The sequence below is a fragment of the Macaca nemestrina genome, chromosome 15, assembly GCF_043159975.1.
Source record: "Macaca nemestrina isolate mMacNem1 chromosome 15, mMacNem.hap1, whole genome shotgun sequence".
NCBI lineage: Eukaryota > Metazoa > Chordata > Mammalia > Primates > Cercopithecidae > Macaca > Macaca nemestrina.
In genome coordinates, this window is record NC_092139.1 from 55,495,872 (window position 1) to 55,523,324 (window position 27,453).

The window sequence follows — 27,453 nt, forward strand, 5'->3', positions numbered from 1 at the left end:
GTGTTCGATTTCAGTTTGGGTGTTTTTCAGCTTTCGGAATTAAAGATATGAGAAAGTTTATGTCAAGCATTTCTGACTAATTTATCTAATATTTTAATGCCCTTAAACAGTATTGAGAGGTAGGACATTTAAGAGGTGATTAGCTCATGAGGGTTAGTTATCAGAGGAGGAAGTTCCCGATAAAAGGATGAGTTCAACCCCCACCCTCTCTGTCTTATGCATATGTGCTTCCTTACCATGTGATGCTATTATCAGTTAGTAGTGATCATCCTGCTTTAAAACATTTGGAGGCTGGGCGCGGTGGCTCACGCCTGTAATCCCAGCACTTTGGGAGAACGAGAGGTGTGGATCGTGAGGTCAGGAGATCGAGACCATCCTGGCTAACACGGTGAAACCCCGTCTCTACTAAGAATACAAAATTTTGTATTTTGTACTATAGGCAGGCGCCTGTAGTCGCAGCTACTCGGGATGCTGAGGCAGGAGAATGGTGTGAACCCAGGAGGCGGAGCTTGCAGTGAGCCGATAGCACCATGGCACTCCAGCCTGGGCAACAGTGCGAGACTCCATCTCAAAAAAAAAAAATTGGAAGTGAACAGAGATTCTGTGATCAAATTCTGAGGACTAAATTAGTTTAGTTGTGCCTCATTTTAGTGAAACTCTCACATAAACATTTCTACAGGTAGCAAACAGAATTAGAAACTAAGCATTAAAATGTAAAGAATTACAGCAATTTAAAAAGGAATCATAACAATTTTCTTTAAATATCAAGTTATTTTCCTTAAATAAGTTATGTACAAGCACTTTGTAAATTCTAAGGTCTTAAACTTTTGATTTTATTACTATTATTATTGGGCTATGTGAAAAGAAGTGAAATACTAAGCCCATGAAAAAATAGGATTTTATTTAACATAATTTGAGACACAGAGCACTTGTTGAGACTCAAGTCTGTTACATTCTTATGCAGAGTAACTCACATTATTGTTGGAACTAGAGCTACAGTTCATATCTCACTTGAGCCTTCCTCAGGGTTCAGAGTTCTGATATAATTTCATTATCACCATCTCCCAAGAAAAACAAGCTTCAGGGGGACATAATGTGGCCTTTCCCAAGGGCTTTCAGTCCACTCTTGAACTCCACCTTTCAGCATGTGTTGTCTATTCTTTGTAGAATGAGAAGAAAAATCATACCATCACACAGTACATGAGACAGTGCAGGAGATCATTCAAACTGTCCAGATAACTCAACTTAAAAAAATCAAGATCATGAGATCCAATCCTCGTGTTCCTTTGCTGGTCATCATTTCCGTATGCGTATTAGCTGGAAGTGACACTGCACACACTGCACGCCTACACCACAGGGAGGGGATTCCCCATGTTCACACACAGCTGGCAGAGTTTCCTCACTGGTAGGTGCTGGGAGGGCCGAGGAGCCCTCATTCCCTCTCTTTCTGCCTCTCCTCCTCACTCTCTTCCTACTCCAAATACCATCATAGTACATCACAGTAGACACAACAGTGACAACTTACCTCAAAAGTCACACAAGGCATGTTTCTCCGCCATCGTATTTGGGACAAGTCGCTGATGCTCTGTAGGCTTGGATATTTTATTTTCTCTCGGAGGTGACAAGTTCTGACAGTGGAGGAAGTGTGACTGGTTAATTTTTGTTAACCAACTGGTTAATTTTTGTTAAGCAAGAGAGAGTAAAAGAGGGAATTTTCCAGAAAAAAAGAAATGGGTTTACATGCACTTAAAAAAATGTAGTTTTGGTCTGACCTAAAGGGCATGAGTGTTTTTTTTAGAGATTAAAATCTCTACTTAATTTCTGCACTCCTTTGAAATATGGTCCAAAATACATGCTGTACCGGGATGGGATGTATTTTAGCCCCATGGTTAACTCAGACACAACAGAACAAAACCTGCCACCCTGCCTCCTGGTTCCCCCCTGTTGATAGCATGCGGTTGTCTGGCTTCTAAGGGCTGTTGTGGCACCTGTGACTCCTTCCTGCTCCCTGGTGGTTGGCCTCTAAACCTTATGGGATCTGAGTCCACTCTCTGCACAAGCTCTGCACTGGGGCGCCCCCCTCAGGACCCCACTGTGGGCTACATTGCCCAACACCTTGGTGCCTCTTGTCTGGACTGTTATAATAGCCTCCTGGTGCTATTCCTAATATCCATCTGTCTTGGTCTATTTTGTCTATATTCCTGGTGCTTTATTCCTAATAGCCATCTGTCTTGGTCTATTTTGTATTGCTAGAGCAGAATACCACAGACGGGGTAATTTATAGAGAAAAGAGATTTATTTGGCTCATGGTTCTGGAGGCTGCATCTGGTGAGAGTTTCCTTGTTGCCTCGTACCGTGGGGGAAGGTATCCCGTGGTGAGGAAGCACACGTGCATGAGTCAGAGCGGGTGGGGGTTGAGCTCATCCTTCTGTCAGGAACCTACTCCTCCGATACTAACCCTCATAACCCAATCGCCTCCTAAATGCCCCACCTCTCAATACTGTTACAATGGCAATGAAATTCCAGCATGAATTTTGGAGGGGTCATTCAAACTGTAGCACTATCCTTTCACACTCTTGCCAGACAAAAGTCCTGAAATCAGAGCTCTGGTGACATCATTCCTGAGCTCGAAAATGCTCCATGGCTTCACAAATTCTACTTATAATGTTCCTGGCCTGGAAGTCAAGGCCTCACATATCTTACTTCCATCCACTATTTCTGGCAGGACACCTCACCACACTTGCTCCTGTCCACATGAGCTCTCAGGCCAGGGGCATGCTTCTCTGTTTGACCACATGCACCTCCTCTCCTGTTATTTCTGCCATTTGAGATGCTCCCCTTCCTACCGCTGCATTAACTGAAAGCCACACTTCATGATCCAGAAGAGATGCCACCTCCTCTGCAAAGCTGGCCCCGACTTTCCAGGCAGAAATGATGTATTCCCATATGGCATTCATTGCTTTACAGTGAATTAAAGCTATTATTTTCAGTTGTAAAAATACATATTTTTTTTAAAACTACAAGTGTAAAATACATTTGTGTTGCAAAAGTCCAGATAATACAGAAAAACGTAAGCTTCCCATTCCCCCAGCTCTCTTCTAATTTTAATTCTTGGGGCTATTACTAAGAGTGTGGGCCAGGTGTGGTGTCTCATGCCTGTAATCCCAGCACTCTGGGAGGCGAAGGCGGGCGGATCATGAGGTCAGGAGATTGAGACCATCCTGGCTAACATGATGAAACCCCGTCTCTACTAAAAAAAAAAAAAGAAAAAAAAATTAGCCAGGCGTGGTGGCAGGTGCCTGTAGTCCCAGCTACTCGGGAGGCTGAGGCAGGAGAATGGCATGAACCCAGGAGGCGGAGCTTGCAGTGAGCTGAGATTGTGCCGCTGCACTCCAGCCTGGGCAACAGAGTGAGACTCTGTTTCAAAAAAAAAAAAAAAAAACAAAAAAACAGCGTGTTTATTTTTCATTTGTTAAAACAGTGTAAATCCAGGTACAAACACACAGATAGACATATTTAAAATAAAAATTGGGGTTGGCATGGTGGCTTACATCTGTAATTCCAGCACTTTGGGAAGCCAAGGTGGGAGGATCACTTGAGTCCTGGAGTTCCAGACCAGCCTGGGCAATGCAGCGAGTCTCTGTCTCTAAAAATGAATAAATAACAATAAAAAATTGGGCCATCCTGTAAGATTTTTCTGCCTTTTTTTGACTCAATATATCAAGAACATTTTTCTCTATTAGTATATAAAAATATGCTCTACTACTTTTAATGAATACTCTACTACTTTTAATGACAGTGTAATAGTCTATAGAATATAGGTGTTATAGTTTTCTATTTTTCTATAAATTAATATTTTATGTATTTCTCATTGTTCTATTATAAACAGTTGTCCAGTAAGCATTCTTGTACATTTATCTTTGTGCATTTCAAGACCAATCTTTCTGTCACTTATGTATTGCCACCCTTGCTAGTAGGAATGTCCCGTCAAATGCAAAACCTGCAGGACTTGGACTCTCCAACATGTTTCTACTTTGCCAAAACTGTCTACTCCTCCCTGTGCTTGCTTGCTGCTTCTTGGCTCTTCTCTGTCTTTAATGTTGCCCTTAACTCTAATAAAAGCCTCCGTCTTAGTTTAGGTTTCCCCAGAAACAGATTTAAGACAAGGATTTGAATGCAAGTGGCTTATTCAAGAGGTGGCCTCAAGATACACAGGTAGGGGAGTGGAGGGTGGGACAGAACAGGGAAGGCAGACAGCACCCTGTGCTTTAATGAGCAGGTGATCACTGTGGGCACTTGGGGCACAGTCGCATGGAGGCTGGGTACAACACACTGCAGAGTAGTCTCGATTGAGGGGCAAGGAAGATGGGGGTATTTATTATCCAGTTCCCATCTGTCATCAATTGAGGGTGCTCATGGAGGCATAAGCCCCAGAACATTCAGTCCACCCTAGAACTCCATGCCAGAGAAAGCCCTCAGGCAGAGGGTCACTTGGGCTTTCAGCCAGCATCAGGCTGCATGTTCAGGATTGGTGGGTGCTTGGGGGACCAGTGGGGCCACCAAAGGCGTACCCTATTTTCTGCAACAGTCAAAATCAGAGACTCCTAGACTAAGAACAGACCACAGAGGTCAGTCATCAAATCAAGATCTCATGAAAGATGCTAGTCCATATCTAGAAAAATATTTTCCAGAGAGATTGCCTGGATGAAGAAATAATAATAATAATGATAATTAATAACAAATAATAATAATAAGTTATAATAATGTAATAATAACACCAGAATAAATAAGATAAATACTTTTACAGTCTATAATGCTCTTTCATATAAATTATATTGTTAAAAAATCAAATTTCACAAGAGCCCTGTAAGGTACACATCCTATATTATTACCATTTTTCAGATGAGAACATCGAGGTGCAAACAATTAGCTAATAAGTGTCAGAGTCACAAGACTAGTGTTCTAGAGTTAAAGGATGATTAGAATTTTTCTACCCACGTTGAGGTCAGTTTGCAGTTCAAATGTTCTTTTCTCCACTCATGGTAATAAAGCCAAACCAAGAACAGGACTTTCAATTCTAAGATCAGCCCAATCTTTTATTTCTAGATGATTTTGAGCAGTGCTGCAAAACGAGAAAATGGAATATAGCGCATTTCAGAACAGCCAGATAAATTCCCTCTTATTGATTGGGTTTCATATATTTCCAAAATCAGCCTCAGTACTAAAACAAGCAAGAAGTTGATGTCCTTTAGCCAAGAAACGGGCATAATTAGAAATACAGAGGTGTAAAAATTAAGATTAATAAAATAAAAAACATGCACTTTCTGAAAGTCCTGTCTTAAATATTTGACATCAAATTTTTACAATGAAACATAGAGTCTTAAAAGAAAGAACAGATTGAATATTATCACACTGTGTTGGCGGATATCTATATCCTTGATATAAAGATATAAAAGTCTTTATATCTATCCAAAGATTTTTAGCAGAAAGGAAAGATCTCCGGGATCACATGTAGAGAGACCCCACTGGGCTAAAAGGAGGGGTGCGGATGGTGTGGTAAGGAGGCTGATGGCCCTATTAAGGATGAATTAAGGTTAGTCTACATGCTGTTTAAAATTTCAGTCCTCTGAGATGTTTCTCCAGAATTCAGGGTTCTCTTCCTATAAGCTTCCATATGCTTTTCAGAAGTACTTTCCCCCTGTAATTTCTATTAAGAAGCCCAAGTATTCCAGTGATAAATTGTTTTTTGTTTTTTTTTTTTTGAGACAGAGTTTCACTCTTGTTGCCCAGGCTGGAGTGCAATGTTGCGATCTTGGCTCACTGCAACCTCCTCCTCCTGGGTTCAAGCGATTCTCCTGCCTCAGCCTCCCAAGCAGCTATGATTATAGGCATGCACCACGACGCCCGGCTAATTTTGTATTTTTAGTAGAGATGGAGTTTCTCCATGTTGGTCAGGCTGGACTCAAACTCCTGACCTCAGGTGATCTGCCCACTTTGGCCTCCCAAAGTGCTGGGATTACAGGCAAGAGACACCACGCCCGGCCTCCAGTGATGATTTTAAGCTCTATGATTTTCATTATTCCTGATACTATTTTTGCTCTTTTATTCAATCCATGTTAGTCCAATTTGGGAATTTCAGCATGGAGCTATCTTAGCCCTTGTTGTCTGGTAGCTTATATCAGAGTATTAATAGCCCACTTAGCCAAGGATTTGTATCTTTGAAAGTGTATAAACATCTCCTAAATGCAAAGGACAATTTCTACTTTAGTAAACATCAGGGTCACTTGGAGAGCTGGCTAAGACATAGATAGCTGGATGTCACCCCAGGGATTCTGGTTAGTAGCACTGGAGTGAAATCCAACAATATGCATATCTAACAACTTCCCAGGAGATAACTGATGCTGCTGGTCTGCAGAATATACTTTGGGTATCACTGGTGTTGGGGCACAGATTATATTGAGACTTCCCGTTTGATAAAAGGGGGCTACTCTTTAGCACTAAAGAAATTTTCATAACTGGCCATAACACAGATTAAGTTCTGGAGATGGTGGAGGAAGCAGAAGTCCGTGTAGCAGATGTGTGCCCTTATATATATATTCTGTCTAGTGATTTAGATCCTTAGTACACATACTCCCCTGGACTAATATTCTTCAAGGCAGGAGCCTCGTAGTAATGGAGAGATCACCAACATTCTCTGGTGATGCTCTGGATTCAAGGCTTGGTTATGTACCTCCTCCCTTTTTTCTGCTGTGTGACCTCAAGCAAGTCATCTAACTTCTCTTAGCCTTAGTGTCCTCCCTGGTTAAGTGCTGACAACATAATCTGTCCTGATCCATGCCTAGGTTGCAGTGATTGTCTAAATAGAAATGAACTGACACTCACTTTGCATACTGTGAAGCCCTCTCTAAGTGTAAGGAATTAACCAGGAGCAGCTTGTTCCTGAAAAAGAGATGGGGGTGCTGCCGCCTGAACCCAGGCTCAGCCCCACGCACCCCCTGCCTGGAGGATTGCCATATGGAGCCTCACCTTGTTCCCTTTCAAGATGAACTTGCATTCCCTGGAAAAAATTTCTCAGCCTTAAAGTCACAACTTCAAAAATGTAGCGGGGACCACATTTAAGAGATCTGGCGAAGTTTTGGTGGATTCAATTTTTTAAACTGTACTTTTAAAACAAACCCAACTATAGAGATGAAAGCCAAGAATTAAAATATTCATACAGAATAGAAAACATTAATATTTTCAAGTACAATGAATTGAATAATCATCATAAGGAAACAATAAAACATGAAGTGACTCAGACCAGATGATCACCACTGGGCTCCATGGTGCAGGATATGTGGTCTCTGTAGCAGGACCAGGGAGGCCAGGGTTGGCTTTCACTTTCCCGCAACGCGGAGCAGTCCCTTCAGCACTCTGCCAATAAGGATCCCGTCGGTTAGTGAGAAGAGCTTCAACCCTAATTGGCAGAGGCTCGCAGGGTGGGGCACCCACATTACATTTTCTCCTTGCCCACAACTCTTTGAATTTTAGTCTGGTTGTCAATTGTTCCAGCATCTCTTCCCCCTAGTGTGGTGTTTCTCACCTCATAAAAACAGCTACAGAGCTGAAGTCCAAAATAGCTGTATATAAAGATGTATATAAAGATGGTGAGGATTGGAGGGGTTCGTGGTGCTCTCCCAGCCCTTGCTTATGAATCCAGGTTCTCTCTTCTCAACCTGCACCTCTGTCCCCAGCAGTTCTCAGTAGCTTCAATAACAAAGACAGATTTCCCACCTGTTAACCTGGAAGAATCTGCAAAGAAGCATGAGTGTAAACAGACTTAGAAGAAGTGGAATTCAAGAGTAATGCTTCTGTCGTGATGCCCCCCTCACACCCCACGTCACTGACCATAGGCACCCAGAGTGCTGCAGGGTTCAGGACAGAAGCTCACCTCTCAGAAGCCAACTAGACATCTGTGGATTTGAAGGCAGGGATAATGAGGACATCACTCGGTCAGTTCTTCCTACAAATAGTAGTTGGTGGAAACCTGCCTTTTATAGAGATGTCTTCCCACCTAGTTATCTAGATGAGAAAGCTCTCAGAGTAAAAGTGTGCAAGATTTTCTTTTATAAAACAAATTTTAAAAACTCTTTGTTCACAATTTGCTTCTTCTCATAGTCAAATCATAGCCATTGGAAGCACTATGGTGTTTCTTACTTCTCCAATTTATTTTATTAATAGGGAAAGAGATTGCCTTGGTCTGGGTTCCCCCAGAAACTGACCCTGAGATGAGGATTTGGGAGGGAAAAGTATATTTGGGAGGAGTGTGGCACGTACAGAGGGGAAGGCAGCCTGTACAGTGAGCATGCTTGTGTCACTAAGTTGGGAGTGACTAGCGCTTATTCCTCAGGGAGACCTTGGGAAATGGTATAAAATAGATAACCATGGAATTATCCCCTAGAGGAGGATTGAGGATCCCCTGGAAGAGGATTGAGCGGGAGTGTCTATCTGGGTAGCTGCAGCTACCAGGGAAGTGAGCCAGAGCACACTAAGGTGAAAATGGATGGGGTGGAGACGGCGGAGGACGGGTCACTCATTGCATTAACTGCAGAAGCAAACCCTCTCGATGCTCGCTTTCTAGTGAAAATACATATGCAGGTTTATGCTCAAGGAAAGACAGAGCTCAGATATTCATTCCCATTCAAATCATAAGTAAAACTCCTGTTCCTTCCATCTAACATGTCAAAAAGCCTGCTTCTGACCCTTATTTGCTGTTGTTAACAAGCCCCTCCCCAGGGGATGGAGCCTCTGTTTCTCCTTCCTGCTTTAAAAGCGTTGAGACTGCCAGGCCAGATCTCAGACCCCAGCTTCCTCCCATTGCAAGCTCTCACCTTGATGCAGTCTGTAGAATTTTGCTGTGTGAGGGGAGTACTGCTGTTTATACAGAGCAAACCTGCAGAATTGGATTGAAGGGTAGGAGGTGGTGTTTCTGTAAGTGAGCTGCACCATTTGCTTGTGAAAGTACGTGGGGACGATGACGTTGGACGGGGCAGCAGGGACCACAGAAAGCCTCAGCCCAATGCCTTTGTTTACAGATGAAGAGACTGAACACCAAAGAGACTAACCTCATGCGGAGGTTCCTGACTAGTTAGTGGTAGATCTGGGTTTAAAATGTAGCCCATCTTTCCCAGTGCTCAAACCACTTTGGACAGATCATGTAAAACATGGTCTGATTCATGGCTGTCAGAAAGATAAAGCTGCCTATGGCCAGGAAGATGGTATAATTCCCCAAATACCAGGCCATTGGGTGGGGGAAAATGAGAATTTTTCATGGCAGAACTTCCAGGAACTGGTGCTGTGCCACATGGCATTACCAGAAGGCATGGTTGGATGCAACACAGCAATTCACTCATTCATTGTTTTGACTGCAAAAGTGAATTGACTGAATATAGCACAGTAATTAAAAAAACCAAAACCAAACGGTACTCACAACAGTATGGATGTATGGATTATGTTGTGGAAAAGAAATCAGACACGAATAAGGATGTACTGTATAAAGCCCTCCCTCCGTAGAAAATTCAAGAACAGACAACACTAATCTATGGTGATAGACCTCAAAGTGTGGTTATTTCTGGGTGAAAGTTGGCACTGACTAGCAAAGGCCAGATAGGAACCTAAGTGGGTGATGAAAATGTTTGCTATTTTGATCTGGTGGGGATATGCAGGTGTTGGCATGGACGGAAGCCAATGAGCTTGCATCTAAGACTGGGCACCTTATGTTCCTTATGAAATCTCTCAGTTAAGAAGATGAAGAAAAATCAAAGCAATGCACATAACAGATCATAACCTGAAAAGGAAATTGGAGTAAAATCAGTGGTTTTTCTCATTCAGTCATTTATTCCCTCAACAAATGTCTGCCAAGGCTGTTGGTGCCAGTCCGCACTCCCCCAGCACTCATCCCTTCTGCACATGTGGACAGTGTCCCGGGGGAGAGTGCCCTCTACCCTCTGCTCTAGAGCTTCCTCTCCGGCTGTGCAGGGCAGGCTGCATGCTTATGACCCATGCCCTGCAGGAGCAGCTTTCCACTAATGATAGGATAGGGTTGGAGGATAAGTACCCCGGACTCCTCATTCCCCAGTGGGACGACTCTGCGGCATGTCTGCGCTGGCTCCCAGGGAACAGCACCCCAGCTGCCCACACTCATAACCTGTCTCTCACTTATCCTGACTGGGCTGCCTTCCCTTCCCTGTCGCTCTTCCCCTTTCTTCTCCCCCTGCTCCTGGGATCACCTCCCATACAAACTCCTCACCCTCATTTCCTTGTCACAAGGTCTGCTTTTCAGGGAACCCAAGTTACTTTCCTCCTGGTCCTAAGAAAACCCAAGGAAGCCAAGTTTCTTGCTCTCATACAACTTACAGCATGTTGGGTTGAACAGGCAATTTGACAAACATTAAAAATGAAGTGTAATGAGTGCTGAGGTCAGGGAGCACAGACTGGCGGAAGGCACAGAGCCACAGAGGACCCTAAGCTAGCCCAGGAGAGGTCCCAAAAGCAGAGCTGGTAGTGACTGTGGCTCCCTGCCTTTTCTTCCCCTCCTTGAACTTCCACTCTTCTCTATTTCCTTTCTTCTCTTCCTTTCAGAAATGAAAGAGACATTTATTTATTTAGGACATTTCCTTATGATCCCGTAACTATCAATAAGTATTATATTGAATTTGCCACCCATGTTGGTTTACTGTGCTGCCTAATTTCATAGCACAGAACTGAGACTCAGCTTTCAAAAGTGGCTCTGGATGTATGGGAACCATTTTCAGTATTTTCATGATTGCTTCCCATCTGCATGACATATATTTTCTAGGAAAACTCAGCACATATTTCTTAGACCGTGGGGGGAGATGCCTTTCAAGGTAGCTGAAAACTAGTTACCAATCAGCAGCTGGCAGAAATGTGTACCAAGAACTCTCATCTGGAAGTGGGCAGCTGACTTATGTTGGAGCTGTCATCCCTACTCCAGCAGCCTTCTGGGTGAAAAGTTCTTCAAAGCACATGTATGTGAGGCCAGACCATTTCTCTTCTGTTTTCTATGCTCCTCACCAAAAAAGAATGAGTCATGGAACTCTCTAATTCAGGATCCAGTAGAGCATCAGACAGAATGCAGGCTGTTGTTTGAACATCCCTCTTCAGATAGACTGCAGTGTCATTTAAACAAAGATGTATGCACTTAAATATGGTGCCATACAATTCTTGTGCTGAACTGGCATGTCTTCAGAGGGAAGATTTTATAGAAATAGAACCACTCATGTCAGCTGGCCATTTTAAATATTTTTTACCCTACTCTAGTTGGTGTCAGTTAGTTTTATACAGATGTTATCCTTCACTTTATATTATAAACCTAGAAAAAATGTAAAAATGGCAGAATATTGCCATATACATCCAAAGACCAAAGGACTCTGTTAAACAAAAAGGGAAAATTCATGTTCAGATTTGTGTATAAAGCTAAACTCAATTAACACTAGTTTTTTTTTTTTTTTTTTTTTTTGAGATAGGGTCTCATTCTGTCACCTAGACTGGAGTGGAGTGGTGTGATCCAGCAACTTCTGCCTCCCGGGCTCAAGCAATCCTCCCACCGCAGTTTCCCAAGTAGCTGGGATCACAGGCATGTGCCTCCATGCCCGGTTAACTTTTGTGTTTGTTTAGAGATGGGGTTTCACCATGTTGCTCAGGCTTGTCTCAAACTCCTGGGCTCAAGTGATCCTCCTGCCTCAGTCTCCCAAAGTGCTGGGATTACAGGCATGAGCCATTGTGCCCAGTCTAGACACTGGATTTTTAAAATCAGTGGCTTTTTCACTTGTTTAGGAAAAAAGATGATGTAAGAGAGAAACACAAACAAGTTTTTTATTTTAACCATTTATCTTTGATGAAAAATGGAAGACTTATTTAGTCTTCTATTGCTGCATAACACACTACTATAAACATAGAGCCTCAAAACAACTTCTATATATTAGCTCACAGTTTTGTAGGTCAGACATCCAGGTATGGGGTGGCTGGGTTCTCTGCTTAGGTTCTCACAAGTCTGAAGTCAAGAGGATGGCAGATTTTGTTTCTCTCTGGGGACTCTGAGAAGAATCTTCTTCCAAGCTCATTCAGGTGTTGGCTGAATTCAGTTCCTTGCAGTTACAGGACGGAGATCCCTAGCTCCTAGCTAGCTGCCAGCCAGGAGATCAGTTGGTTCTTAGATATCACCCACATTTCTCACCACATGGACGCCTCTATTTTTAAGCTAACCACAATCTCCCTCACATTGTAGCCCTTTCAAACTTCAAATATTTTCTACCAAGAAAAGCCCAGTCCCGTTAAAGGGCTCATTTGATTAGGTCAGGCTCTTAGAGGATAATCTTCCTATCTTAAAATCAATTGATTTGGGACCTTAACTACATTTGCAAAATTCCTTCACAGTGGCACCTAGATTAGTGTTTGCTGAATGACAGGGAGAGTGTGTGTGAACACCAGAGGCTTTAATCTTGAGGGCCATCTTAGAATTCTGCCTGTGACAGGATTATTTAGTAAATATCGATTTACCCTCTTCATAGAAAATTTATAATCAATAAAGGAGGCAGATATGCTGCTTTTCTTATTGATTACTTACAAGGTCCAGCAGGCAATACAAAGTAGTTAAACGGGCCATGTGTAAGACAATATGGTGAAACAGAAGGCTCAGTGGTTTCTTGTAACTAGTCATACTCAACTACAGTTGACGGCTGCTTTGTGACAGTATACTATCCGTATTGCCAAATCTTCTCATTTTTATGAGAAGTAAAAGTTCTCTTGGGTTCTTATTTCTTGAAATAAGGTCCCACTATGTCACTCAGGCTGGAGTGCAGTGACCCCATTATAGCTGACTGCAGCTTCCAACTCCTGGACTCAAGTGATCCTCCCACTTCGGTCTTCTGAGTTGCTGGGATGGCAGGCATGCACCGCCATACCTAGGTAAAATTTTAATTTTTTTTGTAGAGATGGGATAGCTCTATGTTGCCCAGGCTGGTCTTGAACTCCTGACCACAAGGTATCCTCCCACTTTGGCTTCCAAGAGCACTAGGATTACAGATGGGTACCACTGTGCCCAGCCCTCTCTTGAGTTTTAAAAGTTGTCAGAAGAATTCTGAGAAGATGATAGAGTAGGAAATACCAGAAATCCCTCTCCCTATCTAGACAATAATCACATTGGCAATATCTGTCTGACATGATTATTTTGGAATCCTGGAGTCTACCGAAGACTTGCAACTTCTAGGGGAAGGCTTGGATGGTAAATTGTTTAATTTTGGTCATTTTCAGCTCCTAGCATAGTAGCTGCTACCTATCCCTCACCTCTAGACCCTCCTTTCTTGAGCAGGTGGCATGCATGTGTTCCTGGAGAAGTCTGCACACAGCTTGTTGGAGGCAGAGTAGGCAAAAGGACCCTGCCCTCCAAATATCAGGGATTTGTACTCTGACTGCTGATGGCTGCTTCTGATCACAGGGGTGCTGACAATGAGGAAGCCATTATTGTTGTTGCAGCTTCCCACATGATTGCAAGCTCATCTACCTCTGGAGGAACTGAGTGCTCCAGTATTTAAAAAGCTGGCACCTTTTTTACCCTCTTCATTTTTCTATTTCTTCTCCTTTGAGAGCCAGATATCACAGACTAGGACATTCAAAAGCAACCATATATATTGGGGAAATGAGAAAGTCATCATACATGCTCAGGGACAGGCACAGACGCAGAAAGCCAATCTTCAAGATTCTTCTTCAACCAGGAATCCTGTACTTCTTCAACCAAGAATCCTGTATCTGGCAAAACCGTACTTCAAAAGTAAGGGAGAAATTAAGACACTCATAGATAAACAAAAGCTGAGGGAGTTATCCCCAGATCTGTCTTGCAAGAGATGTCCAGTGGAATCCTGCAGGTTGAAATGAATGGGAGACAGCAACTTGAAGCCACAGGAAGAAATAAAAATATCAGTAAACGTAGATAGATAGGCAATTATAAATGCTAGTATTGTAACAAGGATATGTAACTCCATTTTTTGCTTCTGTATAATTTTAAAAACTTGTGTATTAGAAATTATTAGACTAAAATCTAAGATTATTGCTACTTTGGTTCATAACTCTGTGTTTTGTCTTCTACATAATTTAAGAGACTGATGCATTAAACATTGTTAGTTAATATATTTGGACACACAACATATAAAGATGTAATTTTGTGATAACAACAGCTGAAGAGGTAGGGGATGGAGCTGGAGATGGAGCAGAGTTTTTGTATGTTATTAAAGTTAATCTGGTATAATTCAAATTACAGCATTATATCTTAAGAATGTTAAATATTATCATCAATGGCAATCACAAAGAAAATAGCTAAAGAATATCCACAAAAGAAACTAAGAAACAAATGTAAACATTTCACTACAAAAAACAACTAAACACAAAAGAAGACAGTAAAGCAGGAAATGAGGGACAAAAAGGCATATAGAAAACAAATAGCCAAATGACAGAAGTAATTGCCTCCTTGTCAGTAATGTCAGTAATTATTTTAAATGTAAATGTTTAAATGTAAATGGATTAAACTCTCCAATTAAAAGCCAGAGACTGGGAAATTGGTAGAATGATTAAAGAAAATCATGATTCAACTATATGTTGTCCTTAACAGACTCACCTTAGATCCAAAGACACAAATAGGTTAAAAGTGGAAGAATTAAAAAGCAAATAGTAACCAAAAGATAGCAGAGGTAGCATACTGATATTAGACAAAATAGACTTTAAATCAAAAAAGATTACATGAAATAAGGAAGCACATTACATATTAAGAAAAAGTTTAATACAGCAAGAAGGTATAACAGTTATGAACATTTAGGCACCTAATAAGAGATCATCAAAATATATAAAGGAAAAATTGACATAATTGAAGGAATAGACAATTCTATAATAATAGAGACTTCAATACCCCATTCTCGCTAATAGATAGAACAGCCAGACAAAGATCAATTAAAAAAAGACATGAACAACACAATCAACCAACAAGATTTTACATACATATGCAGAACACAATTCCAAAACAACAGAATACACATTCTTCCTAAGTGAACATAGCACATTTTCCAGGACAGACCTCATGTTAGGCCACAAAGCAGGTCTCAATGGATTTAAAAAAGATAAATGTCAGACTAAGTATCTTTTCTGATCACAATGGGATAAAGTTGGACATCAGCAACAGGAGTTGGACATTAGTAACAGACACACAAATTTGTGGAAATTAAACAGCATAGTCTTAAACAACAATTGGATCAAAGAATAAATCACAAAGGACATTAGAAAATACTTAGAGATGAATGAAAGTGAAAACCCAACATATCAAAATATATGAGATATACTGAATGCTATGCTATGGAGGAAACATATTGCTATAAATGTTTACATTATAAAACAAGAAATATATCAAACAACCTAACTTTACAATCAAAGGAACTGGAAAGAGCAGAGCAAACTAAATCCAAAGAGAGCAGATGAAAGTAAATAAGAGATTAGAGGAGAAATAAACAAAATAGAGAATGGAATAATATTAGAAACTACCAATAAAACAGAAATTTGGTTATTTGAGAAGATCAACATGGATGGCAAACTTTTTGCTAGATGGAAAAAAAGAAAGAAGTTTCAAATTACTAAAATTAGAAATGAAAGTGGGAATATTACTACCAATTCTGTAGAAACAAAAAGGATTATACAACAGTAATATAAGCAATTGTACACCAACAAATTGGACAACTGAAATGAAATGGACAATTTCTAGAAATACACAGTATATCAAAGCTAAACAACAAAGAAAATAAAAAATTTGAATAGACCTATAACTAGTAAGAAAATCTGACATAGAGAAGCCCTCGGCTCCATGGCTTTACTGGTGAATTCCACCAAACATTAAAATACAAATTAATGCCAATCATCCCCAAAATTTTCCAAAACATTGAAGAGGAGTGAATGCTTCCTAACTTATCCTATAAAGCCATTACCTTAATACTAAAGCCAGACAAAGACATTACAAAAAAAGAAAACTATTGACCAATATTCCTTACAAACATTGATGTGAAAACTCTCAAGAAAAACTAGCAAATTACATCCAACAATACTTTAAAAAGATTATTCTCTATGACCAAATGGGACTTACTTCTGCAATGCAAGGATGGTTCAACATATGAAAATGGTTCAATGTCATATATCGCATTAACAGTATAAGGGATAAAAATGACATGATCATTTCAATTGTTGAAGAAAAAGCATTTGACAAAGTTCAATATCTTTTCATCATAAAAACACTCAACAAATTAGAAATAAAAATCACTTTACCTCAACATAATAAAAGCTATATCTGAAAAACCTACTGTGAACATCATACTCAATTGTGAAAGGTTGAAAATTTTTCCTCTAAAATTGGTAAAATAAGACCAGGATATCTGTTTTCACCACTTCTATTCAACATTGTACTGGAAGTCCAAGCCAGAGCAATTAGGCAAGAAACAGAACTAAATGCATCAAAATTAAAAAGGAAGAAGTAAAGTTATTTCTGTTAGCAGATTTTATGTGTCAAAAACACTAAGATTCCACAAAAAACCTTTTAGACCTAATCAATGAATTCAGCAAAAATATCAAGATATAAAGTCAACATATAGAAGACATTTCTATACACTGACAATTAACAGGAAAGGAAATTATGAAATTAATTCAATTTATAATAGTATCAAATAGAATAAAATACTTAAGAATTAACATAACCAATGAGGTGAGAGACTTACACAACAGATTGTTGAAATAAATTAATGAACATATAAATAAATGGAAAAATACCCTGAGTTCATAGAACTGAAGACTTAGTATTGTTAAGATGTCAATACTACCCAAATTGATCTACAGATTTAATGCAATCTCTGCCAAAATCTTAATGATTTTTTTTGTAGCTATAGAAAAATCTGTGCTAAAATTTGTGTAATCTCAAGGAACCCTGATAGTCAAAACAATCTTGAAAAGGAAGAACAAAGCTGGAGGACTGACAATATTTACTGATTTCAAAATTACTACAAAGCGACAGTAACCAGAACAGTCTGGTACTGGTATAAAGAGAGATATATAGATAATGTAAAATAACAAAAGGCTCACATATAAACCCTCACATATGTGGTCAAGTGATTTTTGACAAGAGTGCCAAGATCATTTAGTGGGGAAAAGACAGTCTTTTCAACAAATAGTACTAGGAAAACTGGATATCCAGATGGAAAAGAATGAAGTTGGATCCTTACCCTACAATGCATACAAAAATTAACTCAAAATGAATTCATGACCTAAATGTAAGACCTAAAACTATAAAGCTTTTAGAAGAAAACAGAAAGGAAAATCTTCACAACATTGGATTTGGCAATGATTTTTTGCATATGACACTAAAGGCACAGGCAACAAAAGAAAAAATTAGACAATTTGACCTTCATGGAAAAGAAAAATTTTGTGCATCAAAAGACACTATGAATGTGGTAAAAAAGGCAACCTAAAGAAAGAGAGAAAATATTTGCAAATCATATATCTGATAAGGGATTAATATCCAGACTATGTAATAAATGTCTACAATTTAACAAGAAAAACAAACAGTGTGATTAAAAAATGGGCAATGAACTTGAACAGACATTTCTCCAAAGAAAATATAAAAATGGCCAATAAACACATAAAAAGATGCTCAATATTACTAATCATGAAGGAAATGTAAACCAAAAGTATAATGAGATATCACCTCACACCAATTAGAATGGGCACTCTAAAAAAGACAGAAAATAACAAGTATTGGCAAAGATGTAGAGAAACTGGAATTCTTGTGCATTGCTGGTGGGAATGTAAAATGGTGTAGCCCTTGTGGAAAACAGTATAGCAGTTCCTCAAAAAATTAAAAATAATATTACCATATAAGCCAGCAATTCCACTTCTGAGTACATATTCAAAAAAATTGAAGTCAGGGTCTTGAAGAAATATTTTCACTCCCGTATTCACAATAGCATTATTCACAATAGCCAAAATATGGAAGCAACCCAAGTGTCCATCCATGGATAAATGGATAAGCAAAATGTGGTATATGTGTACATACAGTGGAATATTACAACGCCTTAAAAAACAAGACAATTCTGACATATGCTACAACATAGATGAACCTTGAGGACATTACGCTAAGTGAAATATGCCCATCACAAAAAGACAGATACTATATGATTTTATTATACTTTTATGAGGTACTTAGGGTAGTTAATAGGAACAGAAAAAATGGTGTTTACTAGGGGCTGGGGGAAGGAGGGAACGGTGATTTATTGTTTAACAGATACAGAGTTGTAGTTTTGCAAGATGAAAAGGGTTCTAGGGATGGATGTGGTGGTGGTTGCACCACAATATGAATGTACTTAAAGCCACTGAATTACACACTTAAAAATAATTATGATAGTACATTTTATGTTAGGTGTATTTTACCACTATCCAAAAATTGCAGAAAAAGTTGTCAATGACTTCAATTTTTAAAAAATTTTTTATTATACTTTAAGTTCTCGGGTACATGTGCACCATGTGCAGGTTTGTTACATATGTATACCTGTGCCATGTTGATGTGCTGCATCCATTAACTCGAATTACTTCAAATTTTAAAAAATACTGGGTGAACCTAATAAAACACATTTCTGTTTTTTATTTGTTTGTTGTTTGTTTGTTTGTTTGTTTTTCTTTGTTGAGACAGAGTCTTGCTCTCTCACCCAGACTGGAGTGCAGTGATATGATATAGCTTCCTGCAGCCTCAAACTCCTGGACTCAAGCTATCCTTCTGCATCTGCCTCTGAGTAGCCAGGACTACCCAAGTGCACCACCATGCCCAGCTATTTTTTTTTTTTTTAAATTTTTAGTAAAGATGGGGTCTCACTACGTTGCCCAGGCTGGTCTTGAACTCCTGAGGTCAAGCAGTCTTACCACCTCAGCCTCCCAAAGTGCTGGAATTACAGCCACGAGCCACTGCACCTGGCTCACCTTTCTGGTTTTCAGGGGACCTAGGTATCACCAGTTTCCTTCTTTTTATAGTCTTAGGTGTTCATTCATTCTAGTCATTTGTTAGAAAATACTTATTCAACACCTATTGCATGCATACTGGTTGTAGGCACTGGAAATACAGGCTGGTCACTGAAGCTTCACTGAGAAGGGGACATTTGAGGGTAGATCTTAACAGATGAAGAAGGTAAACATGCATCCTTCTGGGTGGCAAGCATCTCAGGAAGAAGGCACACAAATGCAATGACCCTAAGGTGATCATTATCATGTGCTAGGCATATTCACAGAGTGACACAGAGGCATGTGTGACTGGAGTAGGGTGAACAGGGGGAGCAGTATGAGAGAAGGTCAGAGGGGTCTATAGAGCCAGATCACCTTGGGCCTTATGGGATAAGGATTTGAGATTCTTTTGAAATGGAATGGAAAGCATTGAGATTTAAACAGAGGAGTGACATGAACTCACTTACATTTTCAAATGACCACTCTGATTTCTCAGACAAAATTTTGGGAAATTTAGGGTAAAAACAAGAACATTTCTTAGGAATCTATAGCAGTAATCCAGGAAGAAAATAATGTGGTCTTCAATTGGAAAGTGGTGGGGGTAAGAAATCAGATTCATGTGATCATGACTAAGCAACTCCAGGATTTTGTGACAGAAAGCATGTGGCGTGAGGGAAAGAGTAGAGTCAAGGAGAACTCGGAACTTGGGCCAGAGAAACTAGAAGGATAAATAAATAATAAAATGTTTACCAGGCAAATTCATAGTAGCAAATAAATGATAAATTAAAAATAATAAAAATAAATAGATAAAAAGGTTATTATGTAAATTCAGTCATTTTCACTAGAAGTTAAGTAGAACTCTCCAGTTGTCCCAGCCTAGACAGCCTGCTAGCCCCTTAACTAAGACTGCTTGCCACTTCCTTCACCTCCTAGTAGGCTCAGCCTAGATACTTTTTCAAAAAACACAGTTAAGCACTTAGAACCTGAGTACTTAAGAAGCTCCTGCCTTATCTTTCAGATTGCAGCTGAAGCCCAAGAATCTGACTTTAACTTTTTGCCCAGTCTTTTTGCCGATGGAACGCCTGCTCTGGGACACACGGTGCCTACATGATGCCTCAAAGTCTGTTTTGTTTCTATGCCTGAGACCTGAGACTTGCCTGGCCCCCTAGTCACTTGTGGCACAAGCTCTACCTTTCCCTGATTCTTGGACTTTTAGCCTGTCCTTGACTTTCATCATAGATGCAGGGCTATACAGATTTTCTTTTTCATCTTTGTCAGTTTTGATGAGTTGCATTTTTTGAGGAATTCATCCATTTCAACTAGGTTGTCAAATTTGTTAGCATAAAGGTGTTCATATTTTTCATTCTTTTAATGAATGTTGGGTCTGTAGTGGTAATCCATTTCTTATTTCAGATATTGATGATTTGTGTTCTCTTTTGTTTTTCATGATCAGCCTGGCTAATGGTATAGGTATGTCAGTTGTGTTGAGCTTTTCAAAGGCAACTTTCAGCTTTGTTAATTTTACTCTATTGCTTGTCTGTCACTGACTCAGCCTTGGAAACACTCTCCTAATGATAGTTTTTTGCCTGCTTAGCTCTCTCGGTTGTCCTTCGGATTGACCTGAGGCAGAAGCGATTGCCATGTTACTGTGTTTATATTCTCTCAGTGCCATCTACCTTTCTGGTCTGGTGTCCTCTTGAGATAAAGTCTAGCCTTTTTCCATGACCTTTTATTTTATTTTATCTTCATTCAGTAAACATTTATTGAATACCTATTATGTGCAAGTCATGGGAACATAGCAGATGAATAAACTGACCTCATAGGATTTATATTCCAGTGGGAAACTGGACAATGAACAACAGCAGGTCCCACCCTTTGTGGTACAAGGGACTGGTTTCATGGAAGACAATTTTTCCACAGATGGATGGGTGGGGGATGGTTTTGGGATGATTCAAGTGCATTACATTTATTGCGTACTTTACTTCTATTATTATTACATAGTAATATATGATAAAATAATTATACAACTCACCATAATGTAGAATCAGTGGGAGCCCTGAACTTGTTTTCCTCTAACTAGATGGTCTCATTTGTGGGTGATGGGATACAGTGACAGATCTTCAGGCATTAGATTCTCATAAGGAGTATGCAACCTAGATCCCTTGCATGTGGAATTCACAATAGGGTTCATGCTAGAATCTAATGCCAATGCAGATTTGATGGGAGGTGGAGCTCAGGCAGTAATGTGAATGATAGGTAGTGGCTATGAATATAGATGAAGCTTTGCTTGCTTGCCTGCCACTCACTTCCTGCTCTGTGTCCCAGTTCCTAACAGGCCACGGACTGTTACGGGTCCGTGGTCTGGGGGTCGGGGACCCCTGACAAAGAAGATAAGTAAATACAGCATTTTGCAAATACATATTTCTCTATATCCATATATTTCATATTTTCAGACCTTTCACTTGACCCTATGTTGGCTTGTTAAGAACCAGTACTCAGACGGCATCTTGCTTTTGCTAGATTGTGGTCTTCTTGAAGATAAGGAGTCAGGGGGTAAGGTTCCTTCCATGAAAGAGCTTATCTACAAAGCGAGGAGCCCATGGAGGTTCATCATGGCCTTATCATTTACCCCTACTCCATTGTGTAGGCCTGGGACTGGGGGTGCTGAGTGAGTTATCCTGCCTCAGATGTGAACTTACGTGGCACTGCTAAGGCCTGGCTGGAACAATTACACTAGAATTTTATAATAAAGGCCAGGGAAATAAAAATATCTGTAAATCCTACATTTCCTCAGATTTAGGGCACCATTATTGTGTGATACAGTTCAATTTTTAAGAGCTTTAAATTTTGATAACTTTTTGTCTTAATAAGATTTTAAACTTTCCCATAACCCCTTGACATCATATTCTGATGCTGAATCAGATGTCTTCCAGCCCTGCCTGGGTCTGTCTCACCAGTGCTGGACCCCCATCCTCCCCCGATTATGGATGGGTCTGCTTCCAAGACCTGTCCCTCCCCAGCTGCCTCAACCTTTTGTAGTTATCTGAAATGATGATTTCCCCAAATTTAAGAGAATCTTCATTTCTGTTGCTTGCCTGAAGTGGCAAATGTAATGAAATTCCTTGAGCTGGAAAAGGTGGATACCCAGTATAACATAAGTTTCCAGCATTACTGCTCCTGAGTTACCTATGGACAAACCAAGATTATGATTACTGTTACTATTAAATTTATCATTATTAGTGGTAAGTCATTCCAGCAAATCTGCTCTAAAAGTTTTGCTGAGCAACCTACAGCACGAATTGAATTTTATCAAATGATGTTGCTTATAACTTTTGCATCATTTCTCTTTCAGTAGAACTTTTCAACAAACATTGTCTATTTTTCTATAAGAGAATGGTTCTGGTGGAGCCTGAGATGTACCCAAACTTGGCAGTGATTTACTTGCAAGTTAAGTTTATAATATGTTTAAACATTTATATTCTTTAACATTAAATAGCAGGACTTAAAAGCATTTTTTAAAAACTATACAGTATATCTAGTTTGACCTGAAGTGGAAATTATGCCTGGTTGTTTCACCAGGGAAAATATTTAAGTTTGGTTCTTCCATTTCAGAAGAAAAGGTCTAAAATTAGTGTCAGTTTATATTTCTGCTCTATCAGAAAATATTTCAAATGGAAATTTTCATCATGGATAAGAATGATGACATATGGATTAAAATGTTATGAATATATTTATAACATTTATAGCAAATAAAATAATAATGCATTCAGATTTTGACATGGATGCTAAACAAACAATGAAAGGCTTGTGTCTGAATCAGTATTAATAATTATTTAGTATTAAGTAAGCATTGTTAAGTAATTAAGTACTAAGAATCAAGCACAGTATTTTAAAATGTGACTTTACAGAGAGAGAGAGTATAAATTGTATGAAATTCAAGAACACACAAAACCAATCTATATTGATGAGCATCAGAATAGTGGCTAACTTTTGGGAGGTGTTGACTAGGCACACAAGATGCCTTCTTGGGGGTTAGACGTGGCCTGCATCTTGATTGGGTGGTGACTGATTACAGGGTTGTGAACATATGTAAAACTTCATCAAGCTGTAGACTTCAGACGTGTGCACCTGACTGCACATACATTGTATCTCTGTAAAATAAGTACAAGTACACTCCCCTACCACCTCATGATTTATGAATGTCTTTCACAAGATCTACAGACTTCCCTACTATAACTGACCCACAGGTAGATCCTGCAAGATGGCTGAATAGGAACTGCTCCAGTCTGCAGCTCCCAGTGTGATCATTGCAGAAGACAGGTGGTTTCTGCATTTCCGACTGAGGTACCTGGTTCATCTCACTGGGACTGGTTGGACAGTTGCTGCAGCCCACAGAGGGTGAGTCAAAGCAGGGAGGGTCATTGCCTCACCCGGGAAAAGCAAAGGGTCAGAGGATTTCCCTTTCCTAGCCAAGGGGAGTCATGACAGACTGTACTGGGAAAGTCGGGACACTGCCACCCAAATACTGTGCTTTTCCAACAGTCTTAGCAAACGGCACACCAGGAGATTATATCCCACACCTGGCTCAGTGGGTCCCACACCCACGGAGCATTGCTTACTGCTAGCACAGCAGTCTGAGATTGAACTGCAGCCTGGCTGGGGGATGGGTGCCCGCCATTGCTGAGGCTTGAGTAGGTAAACAAAGCAGCCGGGAAACTCCAACTGGGTGGAGCCCACCAGAGCTCAACAAGGCCTGCCTGCCTCTGTAGACTCCACCTTTGGGGGCCGGGTATAGCTGAACAAAAGGCAGCAGAAGCTTCTACAGACTTAAATGTCTGTGTCTGACAGCTCTGAAGAGAGCAGTGGTTCTCCCAGTACAGTGTTTGAGCTCTGAGAATGGACAGACTGCCTCCTCAAATGGGTGCCTGACTCCTGTGTAGCCTAACTGGGAGACATCTCCCAGTAGGGGCTGACTGGCACCTCATACAGCTGGGTGCCTCTGCAGAAATATTGCTGTTCTGCGATATTTGCTGTTCTGCAGCCTCCATTGGTGATACCTAGGCAAACAGGGTCTGGAGTGGACCTCCAGCAAACTCCAACTGACCTGCAACTGAGGGATCTGTTAGAAGGAAAACTAACAAACAGAAAGGAATGGCATCAACATCAACAAAAAGGACAAATCCACACCAAAACCCCATCTGTACGTCACCAGCATCAAAGGCCAAAGGTAGATTAAGCCACAAAGATGGGTAGAAACCAGAGCAGAAAAGCCGAAAATTCTAAAAACTGAGCGCCTCTTCGCCTCCAAAGGATTGCAGCTCCTCGCCAGCAATGGAACAAAGCTGGATGGAGAATGACTTTGACAAGTTGACAGAAGTAGACTTCAGAAGGTCGGTAATAACAAACTTCTCCAAGCTAAAGGAGGATGTTTGAACCCATCACAAGGAAGCAAAAAACCTTGAAAATGGCTAACTAGAATAAACAGTGTAGAGAAGACCTTGAATGACCTCATGGAGCTGAAAACCATGGCACAAGAACTACATGATGCATGCACAAGCTGCAGTAGCCGATTTGATCAAGTGGAAGAAAGGGCATCAGTGATTGAAGATCAAATTAATGAAATGAAGCAAGAAGAGAAGTTTAGAGAAGAAAGAGTAAAAGGAAACAAAGTCTCCAAGAAATATGGGACTATGTGAAAAGACCAAATCTATGTTTGATTGGAGTACGTGAAAGTGATGGGGAGAATGGAACCAAGCTGGAAAACACTCTTCAGGATATTATCCAGGAAAACTTCTCCAATCTAGAAAGGCAGGCCAACATTCAAATTCAGGAAATACAGAAAATGCCACAAAGATACTCCTCGAAAAGAGTAGCGTCAAGACACATGCTCATCAGATTCACCAAGGTTGAAATGAAGGGAAAAAATGTTAAGGGCAGCCAGAGAGAAAGGTCAGGTTATCCACAAAGGGAAACCCATCAGACTAACATTGGATCTCTTGGCAGAAACCCTATAAGCCAGAAGAGAGTGAGGGCCAATATTCAACATTCTTAAAGAAAAGAATTTTCAAATCAGAATTTCATATCCAGCCAAACTAAGCTTCATAAGTGAAGGAGAAATAAAAGCCTTTACAGACAAGCAAATGCTGAGAGATTTTGTCACCACCAGGCCTGCCTTACAAGAGCTCCTGAAGGAAGCACTAAACATGGAAAGGAACAAGCAGTACCAGCCCCTGCAAAAACATGCCAAATTGTAAAGACTATCAATGCAAGGAAGAAACTGCATCAACAAATGGACAAAATAACCAGCTAACATCATAATGACAGGATCAAATTCACACATAACAATATTAACCTTAAATGTAAATGGGCTAAATGCCCCAATTAAAAGACACAGACTGGAAAATTGGATAAAAAGTCAAGACCCATCAGTGTGCTGTATTCAGGAGACCTATCTCATGTGCAGAGACACACATAGGCTCAAAATAAAGGGATGGAGGAAGATCTACCAAGCAAATGGAAAGCAAAAACAAAAACCAAAGCAATAAGCAGGGATTGCAATCCTAGTCTCTGATAAAACAGACTTTAAACCAACAAAGATAAAAAGAGACAAAGAAGGCCATTACATAATGGTAAAGGGATAAATTTAACAAGAAGAGCTAACTATCCTAAATATATATGCACCCAATACAGGAGCACCCAGATTCATAAAGCAAGTCCTTAGAGACCTACAAAGAGACTTAGACTTCCACTCAATAATAAAGGGAGACTTTAACAACCCACTGTTGATATTAGACAGATCAACGAGACAGAAGGTTAACCAGGATATCTGGGACTTGAACTCAGCTCTGCAACAAACAGACATAATAGACATCTACAGAACTCTCCACCCCAGATCAACAGATTATACATTCTTCTCAGCACCACATTGCACTTATTCCAAAATTGACCACATAGTTGGAAGTAAAGCACTCCTCGGCAAATGTAAAAGAACAGAAATCACAACACACTGTCTCTCAGATAACAGTGCAATCAAATTAGAACTCGGGATTAAGAAACTCACTCAAAACCTCACAACTACATGGAAACTGAACAACCCGCCCCTGAATGACTACTGGGTAAATAATGAAATGAAGGCAGAAATAAAGATGTTCTTTGAAACCAGTGAGAACAAAGACACAACATAACAGAATCTCTGGATCTCTGGGACACATTTAAAGTAGTTTGTAGAGGGAAATTTATAGCACTAAATGCCTACAGGAAAGCAGGAAAGATCTAAAATCGACACCCTAACATCACAATTAAAAGAGCTAGAGAAGCAAGAGCAAACAAATTCAAAAGTTAGCAGAAGGCAAGAAATAACTAAGATCAGAGCAGAACTGAAGGCGATAAAGACACAAAAAAACCCTTCAAAAATCAATGAATCCAGGAGCTCATTTTTTGAAAAGATCAATAGAATTGATAGGCCTCTAGGAAGACTAATAAAGAAGAAAAGAGAGAAGAATCAAATAGATGCAATAAAAAATGATATAGGGGATATCACCACTGATCCCACAGAAATACAAACTACCATCAGAGAATAATATAAACACCTCTATGAAAATAAACTAGGAAATCTAGAAGAAATGGATAAATTTCTGGACACACACACCTTCCCAAGACTAAACTAGGAAGAAGTTGAATCCCTGAATAGACAAATAAGAGGCTCTGAAATTGAGGCAATAATTAATAGCCTACCAACCAAAAAAAGTCTAGGACCAGACAGATTCACAGCCAAATTCTACTAGAGGTACAAAGAGGAACTGGTACCATTCCTTCAGAAACTATTCCAATCAATAGAAAAAGAGGGACTCATCCCTAACTCATTTAATGAGGCCAGCATCATCCTGATACCAAAGCCTGGCAGAGACACAACAAAAATAAAGGGAAATTTAGACCAATATCCCTGATGAACATCAATGTGAAAATCCTCAATAAAATACTGGCAAACTGAATCCAGTAGCACATCAAAAAGTTTATCCACCATGATCAAGTTGGCTTCATCCCTGGGGTTCAAGGCTGGTTCACCATATGCAAATCAATAAATGCAATCCATCACATAAACAGAACTGAAGGAAAAAAACCACATGATTATCTCAATAGATGCAGAAAAGGCCTTCAACAAAATTCAACAGCTCTTCATGCTAAAAACTCTCAACACACCATTGATGGAAAGTATCTAAAAATAATAAGAGTTATTTATGACAAACCCATAGCCAACATCATACGGAATGGGCAAAAACTGGAAGCATTCCCTTTGAAAACTGGCACAAGACAGGGATGTCCTCTCTCACCACTCCTATTCAGTATAGTGTTGGAAGTTCTGACCAGGGCAATCAGACAAGATAAAGA

At 40.0% G+C, this 27,453-nt stretch overlaps 1 long non-coding RNA gene across 11 annotated transcripts in view; it reads left to right on the forward strand.

Annotated features, from left to right (window-relative positions):
- Nucleotides 1-27,453, forward strand: part of LOC139358521 (uncharacterized) — a 188,096-nt gene that overhangs the window by 52,816 nt on the left and 107,827 nt on the right. For 3 of the 11 annotated variants that reach the window (XR_011613609.1, XR_011613613.1, XR_011613617.1), the window contains exon 5: nt 22,418-23,463. The exons of the other annotated variants lie outside the window; for them this stretch is intronic. This is a non-coding gene — a long non-coding RNA (uncharacterized lncRNA). The remainder of the gene's footprint in view (nt 1-22,417; nt 23,464-27,453) is intronic. 11 annotated transcript variants of the gene reach the window in all.